The 27,645-nt window shown below is 35.8% G+C and overlaps 1 protein-coding gene across 5 annotated transcripts in view; it reads right to left on the bottom strand.

Annotated features, from left to right (window-relative positions):
• The window catches only part of GALNT13 (polypeptide N-acetylgalactosaminyltransferase 13), a 554,292-nt gene that overhangs the window by 353,861 nt on the left and 172,786 nt on the right, over positions 1-27,645 (bottom strand). The gene's annotated exons all lie outside the window — the stretch shown is intronic.

Below are 27,645 nucleotides of genomic sequence, written 5' to 3'. Positions count from 1 at the left end.
AATGATACTTAACGATTTTAGCACATCTAGATAATATGCTGACAGCTGAAGGAATCACAAAAAGAACAGCCACTAAAAAAATGTCACTGGAACATTAAATTGCTTACATATGAAGAACATAGGTCAGATCTATTAAGTCTTGGGCATTCGCAATAGGCATTCTGACTTCAAAAACATTTCTCACATCCATCAATCATGTATCAGGTAGAGCTGGTAAAGAAATTTATCCTTCATATAAAAGTATATTTTTCTATTAAAACAAAAAAAAAAACAGTTGTGCCCAGGTGGCTCAGTTGGTTAATGTCCAACTCTTGGTTTTGGCTCAGGTCATGATCTCAGGGCTTCATGGGTTCAAGCCCCACATGGGGCTCTGTGCTGGCAGTGTTGAGCCTCCTTGGGATTCTCTCTCTCTCCTCTCTCTCTTCCCCTCCCCCATTCATGCTTGCTGGCTTTCTCTCTCTCTCTCTCTCTCTCTCTCTCTCTCTCTCTCTCTCTCTCTGTGTGTGTGTGTGTGTCTCATAATAAATAACTAAACTTTAAAAAAAGTATAAAAAATATTCAGCTTTTAAACTGTACCTAGAGTCAATGAAATAGGCGTAGGTGCTTGGAAATTAACTGATAGGAAACACTGCATAGTGAAAGAAACAGTTAAATGCATTATATTATTTTGAACATAAAATATACTTTATCTTTTCTCCTTAATTTAAGAATAACTTAGTGTTTTATGGATATAGGTTAGGTGAGACTAAAAGCTCTGGAAATGGAAAATATTGAAAGTAAGGCCAAGCAAGATAGCTAACTGGGAAAAAAAATAGTTTATATTTAAGCCAAGAGAATGTGTTAAGTGAATAATATTTTCCTTTGAAAGTGAAGTCAGTCTGCCAATTAAATATTGTACATAACTACTCAGTGCCAAGTTAAATATTGAAATGTATTTTGGGGAGACACAAAGAGAAAGAGAGAGAGGGAGGGAGCAAGAGAGAAACAGAGAGAGACAGAGAAACAGAGAAAGAGATAAATTGATTACAAAATCATACACCAATTAAAATGAAAAATCTTAATTTTTATTTGAACAGAAACTTATTTCCTCAACCAAATGGGTCTTTAGACAATTTTAAGGAAGAGTTACTGCTGGAAAATAAGTTTTACATATTTGCTATACTATTGTGTCTTAAAACTAATGCCGAATTAATCACAAGAGACTAAAGTAATAAAGGACGATAAGAATAGATGGTGAAGCTATGCAGCATAACACTAAGACTTTGAGTACAGCAAATAACTTCAGAGGGGAACAGGACATCACCCAAATATTTCCTTTTGTGACTGAACTTTTTGCTCTTCTTCTTGTGAAGGCACTATACTTTGCTACCCTGGAAACTTCCTTGTGGGCTAGTTTTGTTTTTGTTCTTTAATGTTTATTTCTGAGAGAGAGAGAGAGAGAGAGAGAGCGAGAGAGCGCACAAGTGGGAGAGGAGCAGAGAGAGAGAGGGAGACACAGAATCCAAAGCAGGCTCCAGGCTCTGAGCTGTTAGCACAAAGCCCGACATGGGGCTTGAACCTATGAACTGTGAGATCATGACCTGACCAGGGTCAGACGCTTAAACGACTGAGCCACTCAGGTGCCCCACCAGTGGCCTAGTTTTATAGGAACTCCTCTAGCTGGCTTTAATGGGCTGTTCAACAGCACAGAGTTTTACACAAAAGAAATAAGCTTGAAAGAGATAATAATAATAACTTATCCATGCAGAACATGTGCTCAGTTTTCAAGGCACTTTACATTTATGAATGATAAGATGACTCTTTATGCAATATCTTTGAAAATTAAATGCCAAATGCTAAACACCGACAGGCTTTATATGTAGTAAATAGCCACAAAACTACCACATCAAAAGATCTTACTTTTAGCACATCAACAGCAAGTTCCATTTATTGCCTTACATGGCTATATTTACATACTGCTTTTATTCAATTTAACAAGCATCTTGTTGTGTTGGGGGAGGTGGCTAGTATTTAGAACAAGATTACCTGGGTTTGTGCTATGCTCTTTCATATATTAATTGTATACTGGAGTATATGTATATTAGGCAAGGATATTTGTCATATTATCATAAATGTTCTTACTTGCAAAATGAGGAAGAAAACTACCCTATGAAATGCCTGGAACCCCCTTAGATTCAAATGAAATACTGTCTGGCAAAATGCTTTAAAAATTACAGGGTATTTCATAAATGATTTTATGTATTTATTTTTATTTAACTGTTTTATATTTAATATGGCATCTCTTCTAAGAAGTCTCCCCTCAACTCCCAGTTTGGACGATTATCCTTCTTTGTGGTTACATAGTACCCTGTCTGTGCAAATGTTTATAAGAATATAAAGCTAATTCATCTTCCTCACCAAACACACACAGAAACTACGCACTATTCATAGAGTATATTAGAGCAGAGTATATTAGAGATGCTAAACAAGTACTGAATTAGATTAAGTTAAAATTAATAATTTAAAAAACTGCAGGGTTGGGAATATATCAGCAGAGTAGGAGGGCCCTACACTTGCCTCGTCCCAGTAATGCAAATACATGGACTGTGAAATCATCCTAAATGCTCCAGAAGCAACCTGAACACTGTCAGAACAAACTCCACAAGTAAAAGTAAGGAGGAGGCCGCACGGAAGAAAGTAGGGAGTGCAGAGATGTAGTTCGGAGGAGAAATGGATCATGGCCAGTGTGGTGGGGAAAGAGTTGAGGTCATGGAAAAGGGTGAGAGACAGACTAACACACGGGTCCCCATAACAGTTGGCTTGGAAAGTGAGAGAGGGGCTGAATTTCTTGAGTTCTTGCAACAGCAGGACTTTAAGCCTGGCATTCTAAGGGTCATTGTGCTCGGCTCCGGGAGAGCTCAGAGGCATTGGGATTGTACTTGGAGAGAAGGCAAGGCAAACAGCCCACAGGCATACGGCATATACACAGTGATCTGCAGAGTGCCTCTTGCATAGAGTGGGGAGGTTATTTACTCACCCAGGAGCCTGTCCCAGAGAGGAAGCATTCACAAAGTGACCCCTCTGGGAACAAAGACACTGGCCTGTACCATTTTCCTTCCCCGCCCCTCACCATGAGCACAGAGCCACCTGCAGGAGCCAGCACCGTGGCTGTCCAACTTCCTGACACCAAGCCCTTTCCCCACATGCTCCAGGACAGCCGCCCTTTCCAGTTCTGCTTGACTCAGTCCCAGTGAGACAGTCTGCTGCGCCTACCACCTCTCCTAACCCGGGAGTTTTGAGGGGCCTTGCTTCCAGTAGGGGTGGTGGCAGGATGCACCTCGTGAGCAGAGCATAACATTCCTAGTTAAAACTTGCCGCGTGGGGCACCTGGGTGGCTCAGTCGGTTGAGCGTCTGACTTCGGCTCGGGTCATGGTCTTGCAGTTCGTGAGTTTGAACCCCTCGTCGGGCTCTGTGCTAACAAACAGCTCAGAGCCTGGAGCCTGCTTCAGATTCTGTATCTCTCTCTCTCTCTCTCTCTCTCAATCTCTCTCTCTCCCTCTCCCCTGCTCATGCTCTGCCTCTCTCTGTCTCTCAAAAATAAATAAATGTTAAAAACAAACTTTAAAAAAATTGCCACATTCAGGCTAGGGACCAACACTGTCCACAATAGGCAAAGAGAGCCTCTGCAGATAACTGGTCTGAAGGATAAAGTGGCCACAGCACAACAGCAGAGGATACTTGGCACACACTGGAGACATTCTCTGAAGTGTCAGTTCCTGAGGAACAGGGGACATTACAGGGCAGTACAGGACCTCTTCTTCATACGGCCATTACCCTCTAGAACAGGAGATATAGCTGGCTTTCCTAACATACAGAAAAAGGTATAGATACTTAGACTAAATGAGAAGGTAGAGGAACTTATCCCAAATGAACAAATAAGACAAAGCCACAGCCAGAGATCTAGGTGAAACACATATAAGTAATAAGCCTGACGGAGAATTTAAAGAAATGATCTTAAAGATGCTTACTGGACTTGAGAAGAGTAGAGGATATCGGTGAGACTCTCAACACAAAGGTAAATAATAACAGAGCAAAGATAAAGGGTTCAATAAACAAAATGAGAAACACATTTAATGGAATGAATAGCAAGCTAGAAGAAGCATTAATGACCTAGAAGACTGAGGACTTCGAAATAACCAAGCTGAACAAAAGACAGAAAACAAGAATTATGCAAAAAGAGAATAGACTTAGGGAACTCAGTGACTCCATAAAAAGTAATAACATTCGGGGCGTCTGGGTGGCTCCGTCGGTTGAGCGTCCGACTTTGGCTCAGGTCACGATCTCACGGTCTGTGAGTTCGAGCCCTGCATCGGGCTCTGGGCTGATGGCTCAGAGCCTGGAGCCTGCTTCCCATTCTGTGTCTCCCTCTCTCTCTGACCCTCCCTGTTCATGCTCTGTCTCTCTCTGTCTCAAAAATAAATAAACGTTAAAAAAAAAAAAAGTAATAACATTCATATTATAGAAATCCCAGAAGAAGAAGATAAAGAAAAGGGGATAGAAAAATTATTTGAAAAGTAACAGCTGAAACCTTCCCTAATCTGGAGAAGGAAACAGATATCCAGATTCAGAAGGCACAGAGAACCCCCAAGAAAGTCCAAAAGCAGATCCACACCAAGACATATTGTAATTAAAATGGCAAAATGCAGTGAGGAAGAAAACGTTTTAAACGCAGCAGTACAAAAGAAGATAATTACATACAAGGGAAACCTTGTAAGACTATCAGCAGATTTTTTAGCAGAAATTTTGCAAACCAGAAGGGAGGGGGCATGATATATTCAAAGTGCTGAAGGGGAAAAATCTGAGGCCAAGAATACCCTATCCAGCAAGGCTATCATTCAGAATAGAAGGAGAGTAAAAGAGTTTCCCAGACAAACAAACACTAAAGGAGTTCATAACCACTAAACCAGCCCTGTAAGAAATATTAATAGGGGACTTTTCGACTGGAAAGACCAAAAGTAACAGTGTGAAAATAGGAAGCACATAAGTAGTAAAAATAGATACTTCTGTATAAAATCAGCCAAGGAATAACAAAATAAGATGATATAAAATACGACACCATATGTCTAAAACATGGAGAGGAGTAAAGAATGGATTCAAACTTAAATGACCATCAGGTTAATATACACTGCTCTATGCAGAAGATGTTATGTAAAAACCTAGAGGTAGCCACAAATTAAAAACCACTGAAGTATATATACAAAGAATAAAGATAAAGAAATCCAAATATATCACTAAAGTAAATGAGTAACCTATGAGAGAAAGAAAGGATCAGAGAAAAACCTCAAAACAACCACAAAAAGTAATAAAATGGCAATAAATACATATCTATGAATAATTACTTTGAATGTAAACGAACTAAATGTTCCACTCAAAAGATACAGGGTGAGAGAACAGATAAAAAAATAAGACCCATGTTTAAGGTGTCTACAGGAGACTGATTTTAGACATAAAGACACCTACAGATTGAAAGTGAGGGGATGGATGGAGAAACATCTATCAAGCAAACAGATGTCAAAAGAAAGCCAGAGTATAAATACTTATTTATACCAGACAAAATAGATTTTAAATTTTTTTTTTCAACGTTTATTTATTTTTGGGACAGAGAGAGACAGAGCATTAACGGGGGGAGGGGCAGAGAGAGAGGGAGACACAGAATCGGAAACAGGCTCCAGGCTCTGAGCCACCAGCCCAGAGCCTGACGCGGGGCTCGAACTCACGGACCGCGAGATCGTGACCTGGCTGAAGTCGGACGCTTAACCGACTGCGCCACCCAGGCGCCCCCAAAATAGATTTTAAAACAGACCGTAGCAAGAGACAAAGAAGGACACTATGTAATAATATAGTGGACAATCTAACAAGATATAACAAATGTAAATATATGTCCACACAACATGGGAGCACCCAAATACATAAAACAGTTAACAACAAACATATAAGTAATTAATTTATAGTAATATGATAAGTATAGGGGATTTTCAACACCCCACTTACATCAGCTGACAGATAATCCAATCAGAAAATCAACAAAGAAACAATGGCTTTGAATGTCACATTGGACCGGGTGGATTAACAAATATATTTAGAACATCCCATCCTAAAACAGCACAATACACATTCTTTTCAGGAATATATAGAACATTCTCCAGAACAGACTGCATATTAGGCCACAAAATAAGTCTCAAATTCAGAAAGTTCCAAATAATACCATGCATCTTTTCTGACCAAAACACTATGAAAGTAGAAATCAACCACAAGAAAAAATCTGTAAAGACCTCAAATATGTGGAGGTTAAATGACATGCTACCGAAAAATGAATGGGTCAACCAAGAAATCAAAAAAAGAAATCCAAAAGTACATGGAAACAAATGAAAATTAAAACACAAGAGTCCAAAACCTTTGGAATGCAGCAAAGGCAGTTCTAAGAAGAAAGTTTATAGCAATACAGGTCTACTTCAAGAAGAAAAATCTCCAATAAACAACCTAACTTCATACTTAAATGTGCTAAAAGAAGAAGAACAAACAAAACCCAAAGCCAGTAGAAGGAAGGGAATAATAAAGATTAGAGCAGAAATAAATGATATAGAAACTAAAAAAATAGAACAGATAAGTGAAACCAGCAGCTGATTGTTTGTAAAGAATTCATAAACCTCTTAACAAAAATCATAAACCTCTGGCCAGACTCATAAAAAAAAAAAAAAAAAAAGAGAAAGGACTCAAATAAAATTAAAATTAAAGAGAAGAAATAGCAACCAACACCACAGAAATACAAACAATTGTAAGAGAATGTTATGAAAAGCTATAGGCCAACAAACTGGACAACCTATAAAAAAATGGATACATTCCTAGAACATATAAACTAGTAAAACTAAAGCAGGAAGAAATAGGAAATTTGAATAGACCAATTATGAGCAAAGAGACCAATCAGTAATCCAAAAACTGCCTATGAACAAAAGTCTAGGATCAGATAGTTTCACAGGCGAATTCTACCATACACTTAAAGAAGAGTTAAATACCTATTCTTCTCAAACTATTCCAAAAAATAGAAGAGGAAGAAAAACTTCCAAATTCATCCTATGAGGCCCTGATACCCAAACCAGAGAAAGACACCACAAAAAAAGAGAACTACAAGCCAGCATCTTTCATGAACATAGATAGAAAAATCCTCAACAAAATGCTAGCCAACAGAATCCAACAATACATTTAAAAAAATCATTCATCATGAACAAATTGAAGTTATTCCTGGGCTGCAAGGGAAGATCAACATTCACAAACTAGTCAATGTGATATATCACATCAATAAGAGAAAGGATAAAAATCATATGATCATTTCAACATATGCAGAAAAAAAGCATTTGACAAAGGACAACATTCATTCATGATAAAACCCCTTAACAAAGCAGATTTAGAGGGAATTACCTCAACATTATAAAGGTCACATGTGAAAAACCCACAGCGAACATCATCCTTAATAGGAGCAAATTAAGAGCTTTCCCCCTAAGCTCAGGAACAACACAAGGATGTCCATTCTCAATACTTTTATTCAACATAAAGTCCTAGCCACAGCAATTAGACATCACAAAGAAATAAAAGGCATCCAAATTGGTAAGGAGGAAGCAAAACTTTCACTATTTGCAGATGACATAATACTATACTGTATATAGAAAACCCTAAAAATGCCACCAAAACACTACTAGAGCTAATACATGAATTCAGGAAAAGTTGCAGTATACAAAACAAATCTGAAGAAATATGTTGCATTTCTATACACTAATAATGAAGCAGGAGAAAAAGAAATTAAGAAAAGAATCCCATTTACAATTGTACTACAAATAGTAAAATAGCTAAGAATAAACCTAACCAAACAGGTAAAAGACCTGTACTCTGAAAACTATAGACACTCATAAAAGAAACTGAAATGGAGGACACAAAGAAATGGAAAGACATTTCATGCTCATGAATCGGAAGAATGAATATTGTTAAAATGTCGATACTATACAGAGCAATCTACAGATTTAATGCAATCCCTATCATATACCAACAGCATTTTTCACAGAACTATAACAATCCTTAAGTTTATATGCAACCATGAAGACCCCAAATTGACTAAGCAATTTGGAAAAAAATTAAAAAGCAAAGCTAGAGTTATCACAATTCCAGACTTTGAGTTATATTATTAATCTGTTGTGAACAAAAAAGTAGGGTACAGGCACAAAAACAGACACACATATCAACAGAACAGAATACAAAACCCAGAAATAAACCAGTAATTATGTGGCCAATTAATCTTTGACAAAGCTAGAGGAATATCCAATGGGAAAAAGTCTTTTCAAACAAATGGTGTTGGGAACACTGTATAGCTACATGCAACAGAATGAAACTGGACCACTTTCTGTCACCAAACACAAAAATATATTGAAAATAGATTAAAGACCTAAATGTGAGACCTGAAACCATAAAAATCCTGGAAAAGAGCACAGGCAGTAATTTCTATCACATCAGCTATGGCTATATTTTTCTAAATTTGCCTCCTGTGACAAAAGAATTAAAAGCAAAAATAAACTATCGGGATTACATCAAAATAAAAAGCTCTTGCACAGCGAAGAATGCAATCACCAAAATTAAAAGTCAACCTACTGAATGGGAGAAGATATTTGCAAAATAACGTATCTGATAAAGAATTAGTATCCAAAATGTATAAAAATGTATACATCTCAACACACCAAAGCCACATAATCCAATTAAAAATGGCAGAAGACATGAATAGACATTTCTCCAAATAAGACAGACACTTGAAAAGATGTCCAACATCACTCATCATCAGGAAAATACAAATCAAAACTGTAGTAAAATATCACCTGCTACCTGTCAGAATGGCGAAAATCAAAACCACAAGAAACGATAAGTGTTGGTGAGGATGTGGAAAAAAAAGAACGTTCTTGCACTATCGGTGGGAGTGCAAACTGGTGCAGCCAGTATGGAAAATAGTATGGAGGTTCCTCAAAAATTAAAATTAGAAGTACCCCCGGGCACCTGGGTGGCTCAGCCGGTTAAGTGTCCCACTTCTGCTCAGGTTATGAGTTCGAGCCCCTCCTGGGACTCTCTGCTGTCAGCAGAGCTCCCTTCAGTTCTGTCTCCCTCGTTCTGCCCTTCCCCTGCTTGAGCGTGCGTGTGTGTAATTTATCTCTCTCTCAAAAAAAAATAAACATGAAAACAAACAAAAAACATGGGGCACCAGGGTGGCTCAGTTGGTTGAGCGTCTGATTTTGTCTCAGGTCATGATCTACCAGTTCAAGGGTTCCAGCCCCACGTCAGGCTCTGTGCTGACAAGTCAGAACCTGGAGCCTGCTTTGGGTTCTGTGTCTCCTCTGTCTCTGCCCTCCCCTGCTCTCTCTCTCTCTCAAAAATAAATAAAAATATTAAAAATTAATATAACTAAATAAATAAATAAGCACTACCCCTAGAATCCAGTAATTGCACTACTGGGTATTTACCCCCCAAATACAAAAATGCTAATTCAGAGGGATACATGCACCCCTATGTTTATAGCAACATTATTTACAACGGCCAAATTATGGACGCAGCCCAAGTACCCATCAATAGATGATGCATAAAGAAGATGCAGCATGGGGCGCCTGGGTGGCTCAGTCAGTTAAGCGTCCGACTTCAGCCAGGTCACGATCTCGCGGTCCGTGAGTTCGGGCCCCGCGTCAGGCTCTGGGCTGATGGCTCAGAGCCTGGAGCCTGCTTCCGATTCTGTGTCTCCCTCTCTCTCTGCCCCTCCCCCGTTCATGCTCTGTCTCTCTCTGTCTCAAAAATAAATAAACGTTAAAAAAAATTTAAAAAAAAGAAGATGCAGCATATGTACATAATGCAATATGATTCAGCCATACAAAATAATGAAATCTTGCCATTTACAATGTCATGGATGGAGTCATACATGGAGTATAATGCTAAGCAAGTCAGTCAGAGAAAGACAAATACCATAGGAGTTCACTCATATGGAATTTAAGAAACAAAGCAAACGAGCCAAGAAAAAAAAATAAAAAAGAGACAAACCAAGAAACAGATTCTTAACTATAGAGAAAAAACTGATGGTTCCAAGAGGGGAGGTGGGTGAGGGTTGGATGAAACTAGGTGGTGGGGATTAAGGAGTGCAGTTGTTGTGATAAGCACTAGGTGATGTATGCAATTGTTGAATCACTATATTGTACACCTGAAATTAATGTTAACACTCTATGTTAACAATACTTGAATTAAATCTTAAAAAAATTAAAAATGCTTAAGGACATTAGTTTTTATTACAGGCAAGCATATTTTGGGGTTTGTCTTAATCTCTGCAATCATTGATATTTTGGTTACAGATATCACTAAAAAAAAGAAAAAGCACAAAAGAAAGAGACAAAGGAAAACCCTCTGTCTTCAAATAGTTTATAAAATATACAGTGTAAAACGTATATTCACCATTTACTGTCTATTTCACATCTCATTTTCTTTGTTCATATTATTTTATTTCTTCCACAATTGAGAATCTATTGAGACATAAGTAGGACTATATTATGTTCATTTAATGGGACATGAAATCTGAGCTTTTAAGTACTTGAATTTATATTTAAAATTTTGTACTAACTGCTTTTAAAATAGATGTGTTGAGCACTCTATATTTATTTTTTGAACAAGGAAAGGACACAATCCAAATATTTACTTGGGCATGGCAGACACACTAGTGTCATTTTTCTCTACATGGAGTCCTTCACACCAAAGAAGTACCATCAGCTGCCAACACCCCATAATGTTCCCTGCACTCATCAAATTCCATGCTTCTTATTCACCAAGTACACGTGGTACATTTTTTTCTCATAGAAAATTTGGTGCTCATTCGCCTGCCCTCACATCATTACCATTGTTAGTGTTGATTATTGAATAAATGATGTTCCTGTGCAACTCTAAATTTCTCTTAGTCTCGATACTGTTAACTAGTCCCTGAGTACATTCCTAGGTATGCTTAAAGCAGCTTATGATTCTAGCAAGAATAATTGTGCATTTTAAGTACTTGGCTATGCCAGTGCAATTCCAATAGTGACAGTTTTCAGTTAATTAAGTTAATTTGAGAAGATATTTTCAGCATTGCAGGAGATACGGCCTACAAGGAGCATGCATTTCAAATTGAGTAGTTGCTTTTAAACTCCAAAAGATCCATATCATAACAGACATTTTGCATATCTCATTTCATCTAGCAAAACACCTTCACAAAAAAGATAGGGCTTTCTAATGCATACAAAATGTCAAACATTCGCCTCAATTTTCCCCTTAATAATTTTAATTAGTTCTTATTTTAGAACCAAATTAGTTTTAAAGAGAGCAGTGTAGAGTAATTCTTATCCGTGTAGATGAGATCTATCAAAAACAACTGCCGTTAACTTGGCTGCGAGTTTAGTTTTTCACAGGAGGACGGACTCATAGGCCTGAGCAGCTGGAACGGAGACTGTCAAAGCACCGACTTGAAACCAATCTGAACAACCGTACACAACCAAATGACAGCATTTTTTGCAGACATGAAGCATGAAATGCCTCCACTGGCAGCAAGATTCTCTATACTTAGCTTTGACAATAGGGTTGCCAGACAGGGCTTCTGCCCACCTGAATTTTGATAATCAATTCTCAGAGTATCATTAAATATCTGATTATTTCAAAGCAGTCCCGTAATCTAAATGAACCATTTAGTTACTGACCATAGAGCCTTTCGTGATTACTTGGTAAGTCTCATCAGGTCATTAATTAGCATCCCAATGAAAATTTAAAATTACCTCAATAGACTGAAAAATAAAAACTTTCAGTTTAACTGCTAAATGTCGTTTTCACACAGATGTGACTGTAATTCTGAGGAAAAGTTTATTAACATTTTTGCAGATGAATTAAATCATTTAAAATGATTTAATACAATGATCTCCTCTTACAAAAGATGTGGAAAAGGACATACACGTTTGGATTAATTACCTTAAATTCTTCTATTTAAAACTGCTGAAAACATAAGTATAATAATGAAATATAACCAGAAAGTATGATGTAAGCTATAAAAATGATAAAAGGTAACTCATCCCTTTTCTTTAGCATGTTAAAATGCCTAATAGAGAATACATATATTTATATGATCATTTGCTTCAGCTTGTGAAGATAATTTTGAGTATCTTGAGGTTTTGAAACATTATAATCAATATCTTCTCCAAGTCAACCATCTTTTACATATGCAATTAGCATGCTCTTTTGTCTTCATTCTAATCAATGATAAGAGTAGAAGATTAAAAATTGAATGTAGATAATTTAAAATTATCTATATTGATAATATATATATACTGAAATAGATAAAGGGAATCAATAGGTACAGGAAAAAATGAATATAAATCAAATATTTTTATGCACTTATAAAAGTATGTAAAATTATATAGGTATTCAAAATAAACCTATCACAATTCAATAAAGTAAAAAAAAAAAGAAAAAACAAATTAACTTGTTTAAAGTATCATTTAGCATATATGGTATCATCACTATCCCAAAATGGAGATCCTCTTAACAAAAATATTATGAGACTTCACCAAATATCTTGAGCAGTAGACCTCAAATACAACTTTAGCAGTAAAACAGAATTAGTTATTGCATATCATTATAATATTCTACTATAATTTATGCAGTCTAAGACATTTAAAGCAATTTTTAAGGTGACAAGAGTAGGCTCTTACTGAATTATTCCTTTTCATTCCTGCTAACAATATTGATAATTCTATATTTAATAATTAGTCTACATCAAATAAAAAACCCTAAGCCATTATGCAAAAGCTTCTAATAAAAACATTTGCTGTTTCTTCCTATATCAAAGAAATCTTATCCAATACAGTGGTTTAAATTTGTTAGTGTTGCATTTTAGAATTTTCAGATTTAATGCTGATGTATAGAGATTTCTGTTGAGTAATCATGACATACATATTTATGCAAAATGGAACAAAATTAGGGTCATGTAAGTGAGCAGGATAAATATAAAATATCCTAATTGGGAAAAGTTATTTTTATAAAGGTAAAGGAAATTTGAGTTGAATATCTGGACTGACGTCCTAACTATGAACAATAAATGAATTATGGAACAGCTTCCTGAGACTCTGGAAGAAGCTCAATCACAGAGGTTATTTTAAAATAGACTGGGAAAAGTGCTGAAGACACATTTTGTAGGATAGGAAATCTAGGTTTTCAAAAGGATAGAATGAGTAAATTAAGTTAGCTATTTTTTTATGCACTTATATTTTGGGTTTGCATTGATAAAATACATTTTCAATTGCAGGCAGACAGCATTTCTCATCCCCCACCTCAAGTCTGTGTTGCAGAAGCTCTATTCCATACAACAATTCTGAGAGACTGAGGCTTTATGCTTTTGTCTAGCCTTCACTCACAGGTATGGTATACAACAGGTATGACAGGCTGAGAAAACACCTGGTGGGCCAAGAATAGAAGGGCCCTGGTTATATTTGCCCCAAATCACACTATGAGGGCCAAAGTTGTATGCTAGGGGAGGCAAACCAGGAAGAAAAGAAACTACCACCCCCTCCAAATGTCTTGCTGGAGAAGCAGGAGTGTCACCCAAGAAAAGGAGACCAGTGTTCCGCCCTCAGCTATACACTAGTGAGGCACAGAGACTTTGCACAGGAGTTAAGACAGTTCGTAAGAACAGAGAGAGAGTTCCAAAGTTCTCCCCAAAGGGATGACTTTGGAACAGAATATGGGGAAGAATAAAGCCTAAAGATGTTCTCTGTAACAATGGGGATTTTGGAAGTGAGCATTTAAGAAGAGGCTGGTTGCTCCAAGAGAATAGCAAGCTAAAGTATAGACAGTTTACAGTTCACCATAGAGAACCAGGTAAAGAGATAGTCAATAAGAGTCCTCCTGAATTCAGAACAAATCTCAAAGACTAGTCTCTAACGCTATTCGTGCAAAGTAGTCTGAATTTAATTGGATCAGATTCAGGAACAATTTATATGCCCAGACAGGTTGAAAACAAAGAGCAATCAGGTGGCAACTGGTGTTGAGGAAAAAAAGCAGGTCTGATCCTTTTGTGCACACTGCCTCCCCAAATTGTTCTGATACTTTATTTTAAAACAAGCACTGTTACCACTACTTTTTAACTGTATGTAGAAATGATTAACTGTGTATATAGCACTTTTCTAGAAAACATGTACAAAATGTTTTTAAAATATGTGGGTTTGAAGGTTAAAGTAGGATTAATGAGCAGAAGGAAATAGTGTCTGAATCTAGTTAAAATTGAAGTTCACAATAGTTTCTTCTTCATGTCTACTAAAGAGGAAACAAGAGAAAGAAATATGAGAATATAAACACAAGAGAGGAAGGCCATGGTTACATTGGTAAAATCAATTAGAGATTCAAGGCTATTATAAAGAAATACAGAGTACGGGACACAGCATACGGCCACTTGTCCTTAAACTTTTCACAGTTTTGTAGTTATCTGTTTATATTTATTTATTTATGATCTACTTCATTCAAAAAGGATATAAGGCAATTTACAGAAACATTTAAAACTTTCTGATACAAAAGCATTGCCGGAAAGTGAAATACAATCAGTAGCATAAAGCCATGGATAAACCCTACAAAAATGCTATAAGATTTAACACAATTGGGATACAGGTTTGGTTCCTTTTTTTTTTCCTTGACAAAAAATGAGAAAATATGAATAGTTAGAGTTTCACATTTTTATTCCAAGAAAAGTATACTGTTGCTCTGAAGGCCAGCCTATTGTTCTAGCACTGAGGTCTGATAGAAACATCTCCCATATGAACTCATTCTGAGAATATTGAGTAATGACAGGAAAATGGAACCCTTATGTAGTGGTATCCTAAATCAAATTGATCAAATCTGAACATTATTGAATTCACACCATTTTTTCAATTGCTTTACGGGGTACACAATAAATATATTTGAAGATTACTGACCAAGTTAACATAACCACACTTTAGAGCAATAAAGTCTTTCAGCTATATAGAGTCAGGAAGTGATAAAGGTAGACTAATTAACAGCTAGACTTGGACAACTAAACTCAATGGATTGTAATATCAAGTCATAGTACCACTGAAATAAAATTAATTTGAAGGAACTCCAAGATACTTGTGAATGCAAAAGTTAAAAAGGTTCCTATTAAGAAGAAGTCTCTGTATAATCAGAATATAATATGTGCTATAAATTCTACAAACAGGTGCCTTCAGTTAATATGCAATATATTTTAAGGCTCAATTATTCAGAGAATTTTTTTAAATAATCTACCATAGCGTTTATGTAAGTTTCCATTAATATGAAGAATAGTCTGAAAAATTAGCCTATGAACCAATGGCACATGTGTCATTGTTAGAAAAACATTTATTTTTTCAATAGTCAAGGTTTCTCAGTAATATAAAATCTGCACAGTGTCAACAATCCTCACTTCCTCTCAGACAATAACAATTTATCTTTTTATTTTCCCTCTGAGGGACCTGAATTCACACCTGCAAACATTCAATATAAATAACTACATTCTCTCATGAAAAACCAATAATGATGACACAGTGCATGTGGTGAATTCATTGCATCTATTTCATCACAACCTAGATTTTTTTTTTTCATCCAGAAAGATATTTTGGTTTTGTATAAGATATTTTGGTCTTTTATACCTATAAATTCATTTGATCTTCTTTAGCCAATGTAAGTTCATTTGATCTTCGTTAGCCAATGTAAGTTACTTTCTGGCGAACATCAATCTGCAGGGTCCCTCTATACTATATTTATAAAATTTAAAAGTATAGATTAGTGGGGCGCCTGGGTGGCTCGGTCGGTTGAGCGTCCGACTTTGGCTCAGGTCATGATCTCACCGTCTGTGAGTTCGAGCCCCACGTCGGGCTCTGTGCTGACCACTCAGAGCCTGGAGCCTGTTTCAGATTCTGTGTCTCCCTCTCTCTCTGCCCCTCCCCTGTTCATGCTCTGTCTCTCTCTGTCTCAAAAATAAATAAACGTTAAAAAAAAAAAATTAAAAAAAAAAAAGTATAGATTAGTATGCTCTACTTTGGTAAATTTTCAGTTGCCAAGTTTTACTTTAATTATTGGTTTTCTGAAGGTCAAGCCATGCTTCAAATATCACCAAAATAAATTCAAAAGTAAATTCTCTGTAGACAGAAAATTACATTATTGGTTAAAAAAAAAAATCAATGTTCTGAATACATTTGAACACAATCAATAGTTTATGCAGATGAATATGTAGAACACTGATTACATTTATAACTCTTTAAGTGCTCATATCTATAGCTAAGACAAACTAATTATATATATATATATATATGTATATATAAAGAGACTTCTCTATGCAGAGAAAACAATTATCACTACATAAAAAGGAGAAAAGGGTATAGTCAGTTTCATATTATAGCTTGGTATAATGCCATTGAGTGACCATGAGCAAACAATGACAATATAATAACTTCCCAATGTATACAACTAGCATCAGTATAAAATTAAACAAGCCAAATTACAAACTACTTAAGAAAATATAATTTTCATGAATGAATTCTTCATTAAAAGAAATTCAGAAGGTGGGAGATGAACTCCATTTATGCATAAAGCCTAAAATATATTATTATCACATGCAATCCTCAGAGAAGCTCTGTTGTGTGAACCAAAATGAAACTGAGGCTAGTTTAGGTAACTCACCTGACGTCTACATAAAGTAAATAATGGAAGCGTAAATCAGATCCAAGACTCTGGGACACTCAAAACTTTAAGACCTTCCTTTACAATACACCTCATCAGATCACATAGACTCATTCACACACCCTTATCTCTCGAAAGTCACTGAATTTTGAAGGAAGTCCCTGTCTATGTCTCTCCCAATTTGTGAATCTGGATGGTATTATCTCTATAACTAGCTTTGTGAGGCTAGGCTGCATCTGTAAACAGTAAAGGTTCACATGAACAAAGGAGTCATTCTCACACAGCTCTCCTACAGTTTACATTAAACATAATTGAACTGTTTTACTCAGCTATTAGTTCCAATTCACAATTTTCAATTGCCATGATTTCAAACCTAGGCAAAATAACAACAACAACAATAATAATAATAATAATAATAATAATAATAAAGAACATTTTTATTCATCCAAAGAAACGATCCCAATTGGCATTTTTCTTTCATTTAGAGTGTTTTTATCTTTTGAGAAATGGCCCTACCAAATATTTCTATTTCTTGAGTGGGCAGGGGGTGGTGGTGAGTACGAGAGTGAAGGGGGACTCAGCTGAGCAAAAATGTAAGTATAGATCGACTGTGTGCAATTGGGGTCTCTGGCATTTTCGTTACAGAAACTGTTCTGCAGGAACAGGCAGAGGAGCAACAACTAAGTGTGACCTTGAAATTACTAAAAGCAATTAGATTGCCTTAGAGAGCAAAAATAAATAAATAAATAAACAAACAAACAAACAGTGACAGAGAATATAGGAATTTCTTAAGCAATAAATCTGGTATGCATGTCTAATATCAATGCTTGTGGTAAAATACTCAAAATATAAGAGATTTCTAAAAAATTTCAAATATGATGTAACTAATTGGTTTATACTGAGGGGGTAAAAACAAAAGAATGGCATTTAGCATGAAGAAGGAAATCTTTATTATGCATAAAGTTTTTCTTAGTACTGATAGCATTAAATCTCACCTGAACATTAGCAATGAGCTTCCCATTATTTTAGCTAAAATAAATACCTGTGTTATAGGTGGCATGAAATATAGATCTGTTTTAAACACATGGGTTTTTCAAGCATTTGTGATAGAGGCAAGTGAAAGCATTAGTGTTACTGTAAGCAGTTTTAGAATATAATATGATCTAAGTATATTTAATTAATTTAAGGATTATATTATACTTAACCTAAAATCAATTCCCTGAAATTTAGTGGGCTTACTTTAGAGTTGTTATTACTGTTTTGTGGATTACGACTCAATTTTAAATAGTCCTTTTCCCATTTAAGATATATCAATTTAATTTTTATAAAACTCAGATAGGATTTGTATAGTAGAAACTATGTAAGTCAAGAATCTCATTAACTAGTTCAGCAACAAATTCCCCATGTTAAAAATTAGCTTATTGTAGAGAATGTCCAGGAAAACAAATGTTAGGAACATAATCACAATAACGTGTAACATTCTTTATTATAATAAAAAGTGACATTTACACATAAAATACTATTTCTGGCCCATTACTGCTTGGGATTCTAAAAACAGCAATCATCAGATAGAGTTTAGGCTAAATTTCTCCAACAGTAAAAACTGAAAAGTGCATTTTCTTTCTTTAGTGTTCTAGAGGCAGCCTCACTCAAACCCTTTCAATATGCCCTCCACTCCCATCAGATGGACAATCTGAAAACACCTGTCCCTTTAGTCCTTAGGTTCAGAATACTGCTTTTCTCCATTCCTGCTGTCCACGGAAACGTCAAGGTTGCGTTATTCATCCTGACACTTAACACTCAGCATTGGCAATCTCCTTTTGTCACTAAAGCCTGTCATCGTCACCCTTTCTCCCACACCATTTCTTCTGAAGTCTTCTTCACTTTAGCAGGTACCAAACCAGAACTGCTGTTACTGTCAATGTAATGGAAAATTGCAGGCAGGGATGTCATTAACAGGTAAGAGAAGAAACAGGTGCAGCTTCACTACCAGGAGTGCAAGACCTCATGTAAAGGTGAGTCCTGAAAACAGGTATCCACAGATCAGAGAGCAGAAGATGGAAGCAAGATGTCTTTCTCATCTTTCAAGTCCTCCTTCAAAGCCACTCAAGGAAGACTGTTCCTTCTCTAGCTCAGAGAGATGACAAACAACAGTGCACTTATTTCTTGAACCAATCTTTGATATTTATCATTTGTTCCTTTGAGGGAAGGGGCTGTTTGTTATATACTTCATCGTATTCGTCATAATAGGTATGCATATAAGCTATGCTCAAAACACAAGTGCCCCTGCTAATTCAGAAAGCAAGAGCATTGAAGAATTGCAGACACCATTATGTTTAACACCCTTAATTTAAAAGTGAGGAAACACAGGTACAAAAAAGTTAATCGAATCAGCAATTAGATCAATTTTCAAGGTTTATGAAATGAAAATGAAGAGATTTTAATAGCATACATAAATTTTAACTGCTCTGGTGCATAAAATGGAGAAAATTTCTTGCTTTGAAGCATCAGGACAAATGCCAGCTCAGTCATGTTTATGACCTCAGGTAAGTTATTTTACTTCAGCTTCATTTTGTACAAGATGAAAATAAAATTTGCATATGTTATGTTATTTATAAAACAAAGAAGGAAATTCATGAAATAAACATATATCATAAAATCAGAATCAAGTTCTTCTTCTTTTTTCTTTTAACTCTCAGACCCACGTATATAAGGAACTCCTAAAAGTTAAAAACAAGTCTATACCTAGGGAATCTACCTGGATGGGGAAAAGTAAACTGGTTTCTACATTTTAATCTAGAAGCTAGGAAGTAATAACTTAGGCTATCTTAGAAGAAATCTGCCATATTCATAAAGTGCTTAAAGAAATTTTTGGTGTGTGAACAGGAAATTGGTTGAAATAGAGCCTTGAGACGAAGAAAACCCAAGGCTCCAGCATACTTCTTTATTGTGGTTCAACCGCAAGTGCCCATTAAAGGTTGAGGCTACTTTATATTGTTAAACACCAGACATATTGTCAAAGCACGAATAAGATAAATCAACGGTCATTGACAATGGCCTACATTCAAAGCAAAGTACATTTGGATCTCTGATAACATTCACATCTGCGAGAAGTTGCTCAATACCATGTGAAAAGTCATTGCAGTGTGAGGTCAAGTGGTATAATTTGAGTGTGGATTACCAGTAAAAAGACTCCTGAACTGCAGTGTGTTCAAGGTCTACGGCCCGAGTGTTAGGTATGAGTACTTTTGGAATGATAATGCTTCATCCATCATAGTCTGTTTCAGTGAGTCACACTCACTCATGGCAAGGACTAAAACAGAACTGCTGGTGCTGCCACACAGAGCAAAGTGATGGGCAGTGATGTGGATTTTCTGGCAAGAGGACACAAGGACACTCCTTCATCAAAAGTGATACAAGTCACTAGGAGACGGTAAGTCCCGAAGAGATGTAGCTATGGAACACAGAGCAGAAGGTAATAGGGTACAAGAATATCTGCTCGTGTCTTGGGAAGACAGATCTGTATGCCAATACTGTGGTGGTTTCAAATATGGAAACAAGGTCGACGGAAAATGAAAGTGAAAACATCAAGGGAAGGGTGCTAGGGTGGAGATCAGCACCCAGAAAGGAAGGAGAGGCTTATATAGAAGATGAGTCTGTAGGCTTTATAACTTCTATGTGAAGTTTTTACTAAAATCAGCTAGATTACAGAGCTTCCTCAGGTGCATCCAGATAGTGAGGACAGAAAACTTGGTCTATGTGTGAGAAGTCTAGGTGAATCTTGGATACACAATAATATAAAATATAATACCAAATGCTTTAATGTAACCACATAGCATGGTGACTTAACACTAGAAGCCATGGAAGACATGAAATACTAAAATTTCTTCAAAATCTACTATTTCCTGCCCTCCCTCCCAGAGACTAAATGTGAGGGATCCTGACCTCTGAGTTTTCCCAAGGAACTGCAAAATTTCCAAACACTGATAAGATGAGCTATTTACTTCAGTTAACATAAGGTCCCAATTTATGAGGAAAAAGAGCTGAAATCATTTTGTTTTGATAACATCATTTGAACAGCCAAAGATTAGAGAGAAATACAGGTGTCTGTAGAATATGGAAGGGTGCTTTGGGTTCTGTATACCCTGGAATTTGGTCAATATTAATATGTCAAGAGAATCCTTAAAAACTGCGAAGTTATAAATCAAGGATACACTCCTCCCCTTGCCACTTCCATGGAGGGATATCATGTTTTTAAATGATCCCTCACAAAAAAAAAAAAAACAAAAAAAAAAAAACAAAAAAAAAAAAAAAAACATTTGAAAGCTTCTTTCCATTGATTCTGGCTCTAGCATTGAATCATATTTACAGATTGATATCCTAGCCCAAATGCCTTTTAGTTTTTTTAAGTTAACTTATTAGAGAGAGAGAGAGAGAGAAGGAAAGAAAGGCAGAGAGAGGAAGAGAGAGAATTCCAAGCAGGCTCTGCGCTGACAGCACAGAGCCCTACACAGGGCTTGAGATCATAATCTGAGCTGAAATCCAGAGTCAGACGCTTAATGGACTGAGTCTCCTAGGTGCCCTAAGTGCATTTTAACTTTTCCTTATTGCTACTTAACTCTTTCTTCCCTTTATTTTTTTTTTTTCATTAAAAACTAAGCACCCACTTCAACACCTTGGTTATAAAGGTAATGTAATAAATACTTAATCCTTCCTCCTTCTTTGTCTTCTCCCCACCTTCCCCAGCCTCCAGCTTCATCCAATCATCAGGGGGTAAGACTAGAAAGGAGTTGCTATATTCTAGTTTATGTCTGGTGAATTTTTACAAGATGAACAGATGTTGCAAGTAAAGTAGTCAAGTTGCCTAGGTAAAAATATCCACAGTATACCTCTTTCCCAGCACCCTTTGTTGAAGTGATACTTGCACAGTGTATCAACTCTACGAAATAAAGAACATTAAGAAATCAAATGGATGAAAGGAGTCCAAAGTATTTGAGTACATTATATCCAAACATATTCAAGTCCAAAATACTAATTACCTATAAAAAAACTATTAAACAAAAGGATAAAATGTAATGTTTATTTTGCTCAATATTCTTTCTCAATTTTGTCAATGTTGTTAAAGACTCTAAATTTTTTTAAGTTTATTTATTTATTTTGAGAGAACGAGGGAGCACAAGTGGGGGAGGGACAGAGAGAGAGGGAGAGAGAGAATCAAAGCAGGCTCCACACTGTCAGTGCAGAGCCCATCATGGGGCTTGAACCCATGAAACATGAGATCATGACCTGAACCAAAATCAAGAGTCAAACACATAACCAACAACCACCCAGGTACCCCTCAATCTAACTTAATATTACCTCATTTTAACTGTTTATGTTTGATGATATTATTAAAAGGAAACAGTAGTAATCATGTGTAAATTGCTAAAAAGTTATTTTATGCTTTTAAAATTATTATTTTTATCAAGTATCTAAATTAAAAAAAAAGATCATTTCAATGAATGAAAACTACTTACAAAATGCATTCTGTCAGGATTGAAAGATCTGCTTTTATTCTGATCCACAAATATTTATCACCACACTGTTTTGGGAATCCCATAAGAACTTCCTTTTCTAAAAGCTCTTTAATGATATCCCATAACATTCATAATTTTTATCTCTCTAATTACAAATTCATCAATAAACATTCTGGTTATTATGCATTTCTCTATATCCAGAAATCTCTTGATGATTAACTCTATGTATGTTGATTATCTTCTACATCCCTCTATGTAACAATAGAGCTCCCAAAAAATTATTCCCAGGTTTGAATATGTTTATGTATTTCTCAAAGCTATAGCCGTGGGTTGTAATCATTATAGTCACTTAGCAAAAAAATTAATTTGAAATAATAATAACTACACATGTCATGTGCCAGGCACTATTCTAAGCATCTTATAAACATTAATTAACTCATGTAATCCTCAAAACTCCAAAGATAGGTAGTATTGTTTTCCCCCTATTATTATACTTGAGAAAACCGAGGCACAGGGAGGTAATTTTCCTTAGGTCACACAGCAATCTTAAAATTTAAACACTAGCAATTTGGCTCTAGAGTCTGCTCTCTCAACCACTGCATTCACTGCTTTTCTGTGTGAATGCAAACATGTGTTTAGTAACATATTATCATTTATCTCACATATGCCATGTACTTGGTAGTTTGGACAGATAGAAAAGGGAAGGAAATTAGGACCCCTGTCCACAAAAAGTTCATCATATAAATGCATAAAACAAACAGGAAAAACATACGTACATTTAAATGACCATGAGGCAAAATTACTGTTTTCTGAATCAAGATGTCAACAATAGTAATCAGAGAGATACTTCATCAGTTCTAACATTATTCAGAGATAGGGAAGGATAAAAGAGGAAACTTCAACCAACCTACTTTAACTCTACTTGGATATCTTATAGTTTGCTTGCCTCCTTAAATGGTCTGTCAGTCTGTCTGTCTCTCTGTCTATCATCTATCTATCCATCCACCTATCCAGCCAGCCAGTGAGCCAGCCAGCCACCCACCAACAGTTATAGTATGAGAAATATACTTTCATCTCAGAAAGGAAATGTATGAATCTGAAATGAGAAAATCATTTTAATTTTCTCTACTTACAGCACAAATTCAATTCATTAAACATAGATTCTACTGTAACACAAATAGAAGGATTGTACCTGGAGCAAATAAACTAAACAAATAATATTTTATAGATTTGGAGATATTTAGCAAATCAGATGATGGTCAACAAATTAAAATACACTCCTCCAAAAACAACATTCTACTGGTAAATTTAATTTCTAATGGTTTAATTTCATTTAGTGACTATTTTATGATTATAACACTGATTATAATAAAAGCTTTTTGGAGAGTATTTGGAAAATACCCAGAGTTTTGGAAACAAAAGTCACCCATTTTCCCACAACACAGCTTACAATTTCACTGCTGTTAAATACTTGAAATTTTAAAAAAGTTTAAAAATTGATGTTAAAAACTTATTTATATTTATTCCTACTTGTTAAAATTGTGATCATCCTCTGTTTGGCAATTTTATAGGAGTGCCTGGGTGGCTTAGCCAGTTGAGCAACCAACTCTTGATTTCAGCTCAGATCATGATCTTGTGGTTCATGGGTATAAGCCCTACATTGGGCTCTGTGTTGACTAAACAGAACCTGCTTGGGATTCTCTCTCTCTCTTTTTCTCTCTGCTCCTCCTCTACTTGTTCATGCTTATTCTTTCTTTCAAAATAAATAAATATTGTTTAAAAAACTAAAAAAAAAATAAATTTTATAGACTGCTATTTTCACTCAACACTGAACAATTAATATTTCCTCTGGAATTATTTGAAGGCATTTTTTAAAAAAATATTACTATTTAAGATTTCTTCACATAGACCATAATATGCTTAACCTTCATTATTATTTCCAGTTTTTCAATGTTAGAAATAAAGTTGGTAGATAAGTAATTAAAAATTGTGAGTATTTCCAAAGGATAAATTCCTTGATGTCAATGTTAAAATTATTTATAAAATATTGCCCTATTATTTTAGTTTACTTTCCCTAAACATGTCAATTTAACTATCAGGTATGACAATGCACATTTGACTGCACCTCCATCAAAAATGACTGTTATTTTGGGGCGCCTGGGTGGCGCAGTCGGTTAAGCGTCTGACTTCAGCCAGGTCACGATCTCGCGGTCTGTGAGTTCGAGCCCCGCGTCAGGCTCTGGGCTGATGGCTCAGAGCCTGGAGCCTGTTTCCGATTCTGTGTCTTCCTCTCTCTCTGCCCCTCCCCCGTTCATGCTCTGTCTCTCTCTGTCCCAAAAATAAATAAACGTTGAAAAAAAAAATTAAAAAAAAAAAAAAATGACTGTTATTTTTTAATCTTTGCCTATTTGGTAGATGTAAATGGTTTCTTATTTTAATCTAAAGTGGTGTTTATTCACAAATAATGTCACAAATAGTATGAAATATATTACTGTTTACCATTATATTTCTTTTGAGCATCACCTGCTTCAGATCCTGTGATCAGTTCTCTATGTGGAATTTATGTGTCACTTAAGTTTTCCAATTTCAAATGTTAGATGAAAACCGATGGGAACCTTGTAAATATAAGTTGTACGAGGACAACTCCTGAGTCTGGTAAACTTATAAGAGTTTATAAACCAAAAATCCCCTAAAGGTTTTTAGTACATGAATTAGCGATGTTGAAATTAATGAGGTTTTGTAGTTTGTATACTCAGTTGCATTTATAAATTCCCCCATGGAGCACACAAAACAATGAGCACCGAATCTCAGGTCAGAAAATCTTGATCCTTTTCATTGTTATAATAATCGATTCTTAGTGTATATTTTAGTATTCATTGTACTCTAGCTATTAAAACTTCAGAATTATTATTTGCTTCCCTTAAGAATATTTATTACTATAAATGGTATCTGAAATGAATGAAAATAGAACAGATTTTCAGGACCATCTTGGGAAACACTACAAATATTGATAATTTTCAATTATAGTATAGAGCAAAGAAGCAAAACCAACTTAGAAATTTACTATGCATTGGAGGTTATTACTAGTCATGTGTTTTGCAGTGAAATCTCTTTTAGTATTTACATGATTAGTATTCTTTACCCAAACTTCCAAAAGCCTTTAATTACTGCCCAGTAGAGCATTTTATAAAATTTGCTTCAAGGTTAACCACTCATCTTGATTTCTTTGACATATTCCCAGGTTAAAACTAGCCCATGCATTCCATTAGATTTAGCACTTAGAAAAAGGGTCCATGTTTTGACTATAAATTATAGGGCTATTAGGGGCACCTGGGTAGCTCAGTTGGTTAAGCATCCAACTCTTGATTTCAGCTCAGGTCATGATCTCATGGTTTGTGAGTTCAAGCCCCACATCAGGCTCTGTGCTGACAATGCAGAGCCTGCTTAGGATTCTCTCTCTCCTTCTTTCTCTGCCCCTCCCCCCATTGTGTCCTCTCCCTCTCTCTCTCTCTCTCTGTCTCTCAGACTAAACAAATAAACTTAAAAAAACTTTTAGGACTATTATATTTATAAAATACTATAAAATGCAAGGTGATTTTTACTAGACATAATTTATTTCCCATCATTGGGCCACAGCACAGTCCCTGAAACCATAGTTCTTGGGCTTACACTCTGCTCCACCATTTATCAAATCTCTGAGCATGGATACGTTACTTAATCTCTGTATCTCAGTTTTCTCATCTGTAAAATGTGGAACATGCCTGTACCTAAAGCGATAGATTTTATTTTTTGCTCCTAAATATTTGCCAAGGCTTCTAATAAGAAAGTTATACTTTCCCTTCCCCATAGAAAGCATGACTGATCCTGTGACCCGTGGTAACCATCCACATGGAATTTTCATTCCATTAAGACAGGATTCACCATTTGGATTCTTTTGGTCAAAGCGATGTGAATACCACTTATGCAGAGAAGTTTTAAGAACCATTGCTGGTCAATGAGGCCCCTGGGTGGCTCAGTCGGTTGAATGGCCGACTTCAGCTAAAGTCATGATCTCGCGGTTTGTGGGTTTGAGCCCCGTGTCAGGCTCTGTGCTGACAACTCAGAGCCTGGAGCATGCTTTCAATTCTGTGTCTCCCTCTCTCTCTGCCCCTCCCCACTCATGCTGTCTCTCAAAAATAAGATGAACATTAAATTATAATTGAAGAGTATCTATTGCTACATTATTTACAATAGCAAAATGTTGGAAATGTATCTGATTCCCAATAATAGGAATTCATTAAATAAATTATGGTATAGCATACAGTTAAGTTCTACTTAGGAAACTAAAACTGTTGTAGAAGAATATTAATAACACCTAAAAATGTTAACTTTATTAATACATATCATGTGTATATATCTATGTATCTATATATAGTAATTTCATAAATAATTTAAAATTCAAATATACTAGGTTTCATTTATTGTATGGATGTGGCTGGAAAAAAAAAGGAGAAAAAAAAGAAATCTTTCTCATAGCAATGCAGTGCAACAGAAATAGAAAGTACTATGGTGCTGAAAATATTTAGTCTGAGTGTAGAGTGTCCAACCCTCTATATGATTTCAGTTTAGTTGATGAGACACATTTCCACAATCTACAAAATGGTGATAGTAGTACCCACCTCATTGGGTTGTATGGAAAGGAAATAAAATCATGAAAGTGAAAACCTGATTATTCTCAATAGATGTTATCATCTTAACACCCACTCATGAAAAAGAAGAGGTATTACACTGTACCAGTGGCAGATGCTTTAGACATCAAGCAAGCAAAACATTTTTTTTTCAGTTTTTGTGGTTTATCTGCATCTTTTCACCATATAACAAGTTAATGGGAATTTTTTTGTCCTTTCTTTTCCATGTATTTACCCCAGGGACTGTGCCAAATAGCACTACCCCAATTGGTAATAAGAGTCACTAAGTCTTAAGAGCCTCCTTTTAATTGTCCTGTGTAACTGCCATTTTTATTTTTATTTTTTAATGTTTATTTATGTTTGAGAGAGAGAGAGAGAGAGAGAGAGAGAGAGAGAGAGAGAGAGAGAGAGAAAGAGTGAAAGGGGAGGGGCAGAGAGAGAAGAAGAGAGAATCCTAAGCAGGCTGTGCACTGACACAGGGGCTTGAACTCACAAATCGTGAGATCATGACCTAATCTGAAATCAAGAGTCTATTGCTTCACCAACTGAGCCACTCAGGTGCCCCCCATTTTTGCTTTTAAGAATAACTTTGTAAAAGACAAAAATGAAACTTTATACAATTGAGATATTCACAAGAGTTGCAGGAGCTCTCAAACCTACAGTCTTAGGATTCTACTCTCTTAAAAATGATTAA

This window comes from Puma concolor, chromosome C1 (genome assembly GCF_028749965.1).
Source record: "Puma concolor isolate L17-30 chromosome C1, mPumCon1.1.hap2, whole genome shotgun sequence".
In the NCBI taxonomy this organism is placed as follows: domain Eukaryota; kingdom Metazoa; phylum Chordata; class Mammalia; order Carnivora; family Felidae; genus Puma; species Puma concolor.
The sequence above is the reverse complement of the archived record's forward strand: the minus strand, read 5'-3'. Positions and strand labels throughout refer to the sequence as shown.